The sequence below is a fragment of the Crocodylus siamensis genome, chromosome 1, assembly GCF_052110815.1.
Source record: "Crocodylus siamensis isolate JL-2025a chromosome 1, ASM5211081v1, whole genome shotgun sequence".
Classification (NCBI taxonomy): domain Eukaryota; kingdom Metazoa; phylum Chordata; order Crocodylia; family Crocodylidae; genus Crocodylus; species Crocodylus siamensis.
In genome coordinates, this window is record NC_143395.1 from 386,934,052 (window position 1) to 386,941,662 (window position 7,611).

Consider the following 7,611-nt stretch of genomic DNA (forward strand, 5'->3'; position numbering starts at 1 on the left):
AGCTGTTGAAACTTTATCCTACAACTTTTATATCTTTAAAATTTATAGAGGTCCGGGGAAGCTATTTTGAGGGTCTCTTGCCTGATCACCAGGGATGCTGGTTTCCTCTGTTTAAAAATCCCAAATTTTCTGATTGAAAAAACTCTCAAGTTGTCTGATTAAAAAAACCCAAATCCACATTTTTCTGTGATGAAAATTAAACACCACTATATATATATGTAGGTATTAAGTGAACACAATGTTTTATTGATATATTTACAATTTTAAAGCAACTTTGAAGCCCACCAGTGCCTCAATCATTATAGTAAGTTCTACATACCTATATATTTTGGCGATTGATTTTTGGTTTTATTTTATCATAGAAAATCAGAAATCCTTCTACCCGCTTCTCTCACCAGGATGTGCGTCTAGCTGTGGCTGTCCCTCCACATCGCTTTGTGGTTTTGAGCAGCCCTGATATGCTGGTGCCTTGCCCATACCGTTGCACCTCACTTCCAAACCCCAGCCCTCCTAGCTCTGCCGGTGCCCCTCACTCCCAACCCACAGCCCCAACCCCTTCAGGTGCCCCTCATTCCTGATCTGCAGCCCCCAAGTCCTTGCTGGTGCCCTTTACTCCTGACCCACAGGCCCTAGGTCCTGCTAGTGCCCCTCACTCCTGACCCATAGTCCTCCACGCCCCCAGCCCTGCTGGAGGGGGCCCCCAGCGCCCAGGGCTACAGGCCATGACCCTCAGCTCCCTGCCCGCTCCCCACAGTGGCAAAAGGGCAAGGATTTCTTAGGGTGCTATCTTTTATTGGGCCAGCAACATAGTTGGGATAAAGTCAGACAAGCTTTCAAATGTAAGACAGGTTTCTCAGAGGAAGAATGTCTTACATTCAAAAGCTTGTCTAACTTTATCCCATCTATGAGTAATTGGTCCAATAAAAAGATATCACCCTAAAAAAACCCTCTCATTCTCTTGCATAATTTCTGGACCATCATGGCTACAAAATCACTTTACTTTCTTTTACAAGGACAGGTTGCTAGCTTGTTGCTCAGACCACTTTGTAGAGGACCAGACCCTACTTTTTTATATATATATATTTTTTTTACCAGGAATTAAAACTCTGAGTGATGAATCTCATGAGGTAATTAGAATAACCAAGCTTTCCCACTGCATCACTGTCCAAACTACCAACACTTGGTCTTTACCTGGTTTACTCAAACCATATACACAGTCTCTGCTGCATTCACAGTCTCTGGCCAATATTCCCGGGAGAAAGACACTCCTAACAAGGTCTCAGACAATGCTATACTGACCCTCCAGCTCCTTCCCCCTCAGTCTCTCAGATTCTCTGCCTCTCAGCTCTTGGCTGTCCGCTTCCAGCCTATTAACTCTGCCTGCCTTGGCTCCCAGGCTCTCAACCCTCCACTCACAGCTGTCTGCCTGTTTCTGCTCTCAAGTCTTGACTTTTTGCCTGTCCCAGGCCTCTCTCACTAGGGGTACCTGCACACGTGTGGGGACGCTGCTTCAATGTGCTGTATTTATAATGTGTTGGAACAGGTTCAGTTAATCAAGTCTAATTAGCACACTCCAGCCAGCCTCCACGTCTTGTGTATCAACACCCCCATACTTCAAAATGGTGGTGAGGGCATTTTAACTAAAGCTTGTTGAATGAGCTTTAGGTAAAATGCCTCTGCTGCCATTTTGGAGTGCAGGGATGATAATACATGAGATGCTGTGGGTGATTTAGAGGGGTACTCAGAGCTGCTCTAATTAAAGCAACCTACCTCCACCCCTACAGCATGCATAAAGATGCCCTAGGAGCCCAATTCTCACACCCCTCTGATTTATTCCCCTCCCAGGAAGCCTCTCTTCCCCTTTGGTTCCTCTCTGGAAGTTCCTCAGGAGCCCTCTTAACCTCCTGCCAGCTAATTATCTAAGGCAGCTAGCCCCCTTGCCTAGGCAGCATGAAATCCCATGTACTGCTTACAGCAGGGCTGTAGTCCTTGCAAACCTTGCAGACTACCCCAGGCTCCTTGAGCTGGCAGTCTGCTACCCTGCTATAACAATGTTAAACAAAAAATATAAAAAATGCACCTTAAGAAAGTAAATACCCCAAATACTGCTCATTTAAATTTGAAGAGTTAATCTGAAAATACCCAGGAGGGAGGAATCTGTTTGTTGTTTTATTTTTTAAGAATAAAAGGAAAATTGCCATTTTATAACATACATGAAATCATAATTTTACTCTTAAAAAGTTTTACTCTTAAAAATAGCTGTGATTTAGTTGAAAAGCAACATAAGTAAACACAGAAACCATAAAAACAAAAATGATGCAAATTAAAAATTAGTTCCCCCTGAAAGGAAGATGCTGTGCTTTTCACAATTATTTTATGCTTTCAGCAAGGAAATAAAAAGCAGTAGTTTTATCAGTCTTATCAGATATACTTCTGAGTTTGTTTCTAGTTATTCCAAAATGGAGGTTATGGTACTGGAAGGTATTATGTGGCTAATCAAAGAAAAGATGGACTGAAGAAACAGGGAAATACTTTCCAAGATACATTTTGTTAATTGTCAAATTTTTCAGTGCCCAAGTGAGGACACCCAAGAGAGGACACCCTCCCAAATTGTTAGGATTGCTGAACAGAACATAGGTTGCTTCCCATCTAGTTCTGGTGCTATATGATAAAGTATATGACAGAACGTTCTTACCTGCTCTTCTGGTTTCATTGCTGTAGGGAAAATAGGACAAATATGTGAACTGCAGATCTTTATGGTATGATCTTTATGATCTTATGTAATGACAGTTATTGATATTGCTTATGATTAAAGCCAGCCTACTCCATAGTTTTGCTAGTTCAAGAAGAAATTATATTCTGACCTCCTTGTGCCAAGTATCTCTACTGTGGTTGAATGTGGTGGCCTATTCCACCAGCACACATTTTGTGTATGATCCCTTTAATACAACTGCAGGTATCTTTGGTTACTACTGAAGACCCACCTATGATTATTTTTAACAACTGCTTTTAATATTTAGAAAGGATCAAGAGCTTTAGTTTTGCACCTGAAAGCCTGGCATTTGGCAAGAGATGGTGGTCAATGGATGGGCAAATGTGTTTCTCCTATGTTAACCATGTTCCTGCTTAGCTAGAAAACAGAAATCGGAATTGTTGCACAGCTAATATACTGTCATGATTAGTGAAAGGCAAGGATTGTTGTGGGTGATATTTTTTTTTTGGACCAACTATACAGTTGGCAGGGACATAGACAAGCATATAGGTATCACTATACCCTTCATCAGGACTCTGAGAAAAGAGCAGACATAGCATAACTATGCCATAATAGAGGCAGAGACTGGGGGGGGGCAAGGAGCAGAGACTGTGGAGAGTGGGTGGGGGAAGGGGCAGAAACTGTGGGGTTGGCGGGGGCTGGGCAGCGACTGTGGAGAGCTTGGGGCTTGTGGGGTACAAGTGGTAGGGGGGCAGAAAGGCTGCAGGGGGAAGAAGTGGGGGAGGGCAGAGGGCAAGGGGGCTGCCTGACTCCCCCAGCCACCTGACCTTCCACCCCAGCCACTGCTTTCCCTGATGTAGCAGTGTGGGTGGGATGAATTTAAGACAGCCCCATGATAATTAGATTCCATACCTGGAAAAGTATAACAAATTTATAATTTTTCCATATATAGAATATAATTATTGGGGGTTGGCTTAAATTCAGAATCTTCTTAGATTTGAGGAAATACAATATTAGGTAGCTAACAGACAAAAGAAATGCAATAAAAAGGATCACTTAAGTGGAACAACTCACCAGTGGAGTGCAGGGAATAGTGTTCTACTTTTATGAATTTGGAGAATTTTTTGTCTTATAATTTAATAGTTCTTATATCTTAACAAAGAAAAACACCTAAAATATTCCAAACTCAAAGAGAATGGAAACTGAGTTATAGCAGAAGAAAATTATTCAAACAAACTGCAGCCCAACAATATTGGAACATACAAAAGGGAACTATTTCAACTCATTCATCAATATGTGTAGCAAGAGTGAAACTAGGTGTGGCACCTGATGAAAGCTAAACTATAAGGGAAGAAATATGTCAGTTACAGTTAAACTGCTTTTCACAGGACTCCATAGCAAAGCTGGATTTGGGCCAGGTCATAACAGCTCAGCAACCCAGTATTTTTTTTTGTCTGGCTGCCATTGTGGTTTTCTTCCAGCCAATCTCCACTACCTGGTTGCCACTCAACAGCATGTGTTGTAACCAATTAATGCCATTGACCAATTAGGAGGAGAGCAGAACATGCAAAGGACAGATGTAAGTTTCACAACACAGCTGAGGGAGGAAAGTGAAGGTTTTAATTACAGAAACAAGAGACTAAATATACTCAGTTCCCACATTTTAGCTGGAAACAATCTTACTCAGGGGATAGGGACATTGTGAAGAAGACAGACAAGCTAGCACTTGTCTATGTCTAACGATGAAGATATCCTAATGTGTCACCTAATGTGTACATGTACTGATTATATAACTTTAACTTAAAATATTGCTGCCATGTCACCAGTCATGGGTAAGGCTTATGTGATATGAAACTTTTGGGTATCAGACATGTTCCAAGGTTCAAAGATAACTGTTGCTTTTTAGATAACTGTCGCTCCCCTGTTGCTTTTTAGATTCACAGCTAACTATTTTTATAACAGTTAAAAACATATCCTGCCTATTGGTGGGTTGATTGTGCTCATGTCAGTAATCCTATGCAGTACACATTGGTGCTTGCTAAGCAGACTGTTTCTGACAGCAAACTTAACAGAGGTTCTGCTTGATAGATAACAACTTTTTGGTAATAGTATACTTTATTCCAGTTTTGTGATGTATAATTCAATAGAGCTCCATCATCTTTGCTGTCAGCACCCCTGTGGCCGCTCCCTCCTTTGCTGCACTGTCTGTGTGAAGTAAAATATCTTCCCTTTTGTTTACCTTCCAAGAGAAAGAGTATTAAACTGAAAAACTGACATAATACGGAAAAAAGTGTAACAAAAATCCTGCTGGCCATGGAGGTGCCAACCTTGCTCACTGTAAGCTGCTTCCAGAAGTGGCTCCCCAGCCGGCGCTCGCAGTGGGACACTGGTGCTCCCGCCTGCCCCCCTGCCCACCAGCTACACCCGGAGCACAGCCTGACAGGAGGTGCACCAGTGCTCTCAGGAACCTGCTGCTAAAGCTGGCCCACACCTTTTATGCTATGGACTTCCCCTCTGTAACACCAGTAAGTCCAAGGACTTTCTGGTCAACTTATTTCTGGCTCTGGCCAACCTTCCCAACCAACAGACCGGGAAGGCAGCCCTAGCCAGGGGGAAACCCAGGCAACTTGTGGGCCTCTTTTTCCTCTCATTCCTTTGGAGTTTCACTGGGTGAGGTGCAGAGGCTCCTTAGATATGCTCAAGAGGCGGGAGGCATTAGCCCATGTTCTCTGCTTGGTGTCCACCCTCCTCCGCACTTAAAGCGCACTAATTATTAACCTCTGACCTACACTCCCATTCCTCATGGAGTGTAGGGCAGGAAGGGACCTCACAAAGTCATCTAGTCTAGTCCACTGCTAGTACATATAATTAAACTAGCTCTTTTAGCTTTTCCTGATAAGTCTTGCTTCCCAGCCCCTAATGATTTTTTGTCACCCCACACTGGACTGTTGCCAATCTGTCCATATCCTTTTTGAAGTATGGGGTCTGAAAATGGACACAGTACTCCAGGTAAGGCCTCACCAGTGCTGAATAGAATGGAAAAATCTCTTCCCCTGGTTTGCAAGTGACACTCCTATTGATACAACCTGGTATGCTGTTGGCTTTCGTTTTTCAACAAGAGCACATTGTTGGCTCATATTCACCTTATGGCCTACTGCAAGCTCCAGGTCCTCCTCTGTAGTACTGCAGTCTGATCAGTCATTCCCCAGTCTGTATTTATGCATGCAACTACTCTCTCCCAAGTGCAGTAGGTCCTTTGCAATTGTCCCTGATGAATTTTATTTGGTTGATTGTGGACCATTTTTCCAGTCTATCTAGGTCATTCTGGATCTTAGATCTACCCTCCAGGTATCTGCAGCTCCACCTAATTTGGTATCATCTGCAAATTGTACTTAAGGGACCTATAGTTCCTATGGTCTTGCTCTTGATATACTTGTAAAATCCCCTTTTGTTGCCTTTTATGCGCCTTGGCAGTTGCATCTCATATTGTACCTTGGCTTTCCTAATTTTTTCTCTACATGCCCATGTGATTCTCTTTATACTCCTCCCTAGTACTATGACCAAGCTATTTTTCATAGCTTCATAGTTTGTAGGGTCAGTTTTTAAGGGTCGGAAGGGATCTGAGCAGATAATCGAGTCCAACCCCCTTCTATGGCAGGAAAGAGTACTTATAGGATTCCTTTTTAAGTTTCAACTAACTGAAGACCTTAATACCTAGCCAGGCTGGCCTTCTGTTGCATTTCCCATTCTTTTATCACATCAGCTTGCTCCTGTGCCCTTAACAGGCCCTCCTTAAAGTATAGCCAGGAGGTCTGTGCAGTATTTGATTCAGATTCAGAGGACAGTGATTTGATTCGGAGATTCAGATCACTGTCCTGAATCGATTCAGCTGAATTGGCTTCAGAAGATTTGATGCTGATTCAGAGAGATTCGATGATTCAGATTGGCCAGGGAAAGGCAGGGACAGCCAGAGGAGCTGCAGGAGAACCTACAGCCTCCTGCCTCTCCCCAGGCAGGGAGAACTGCAAGAGAAGCCTGCATGGCTGCCCTGCTCAGCCCAATCCCCTGCCTGGCCCCAGCTTAGTCCCAACACTTAAAAAAAAAAGTGCCCCCCCACCTAACACCCACGTGGCAGCTGTTGCATCATGCGGGTGCAGCACAGCTTGTCAGGGCGCTGCGTGCTGTCTTGGAGCTGGGCCCGCTGGGGCTGAGCAGTGCTCGGCTCCGGTTGACATGTGGAACTGCTCCCGGTCCCAGACAGCATAAGGTGCCCTGCTGAGCTGTGCTGCACCTGCTCCATGGGGCAGCTGCCGTGTGGGTGCCAAGTGGGGGGAGGGGGTGATCCCCGCTGCCCCCCACTGCCCTGTGCTGTGCAGGGGGGCTCTGCCATGAGTCCTCAGAGGCCCCTATTGCCATTGCCAGATCTGCTGAATATGGGGCACTTTGTTTTTTTTTTTAAGCACCAGGAGGTTGGGGATGGGCAGGGCAGCCATGGGGACTTCTCCTGTGGCTCCTCTGGCTGTGCCTGCCTCAGCCCCAGTGGGGGGAGCCATGGGTGCTATGCCCTGCTGCCACTTGCCCAGCCGGTGGCGTGGGGGGTGTGGTAAGATGCGGGCATGGCTCTTTGGGCAGCAGCACGGCATAGCCCCCACTCCTGGCACTGCTGCGCCTGCATCATCACTGGGAGCAGGGCCTGTGCCCTGTTGCTGCTTGCCAGCCGGCACGGAAAACATGAGAAGCAGGCACGGCAGCACTGGAAGCGGGGCCTCTGCTCTGCTGCTGCTTGCCCCCTTTTGCCTGGAGCAAGCTGTGCCTGCATCCCACCCCACCGGCTGGGCAAGCAGCAACAGGACAGAGCCCCCACTCCCAGCACTGCCATGCCTGCATCCCATGCCTCT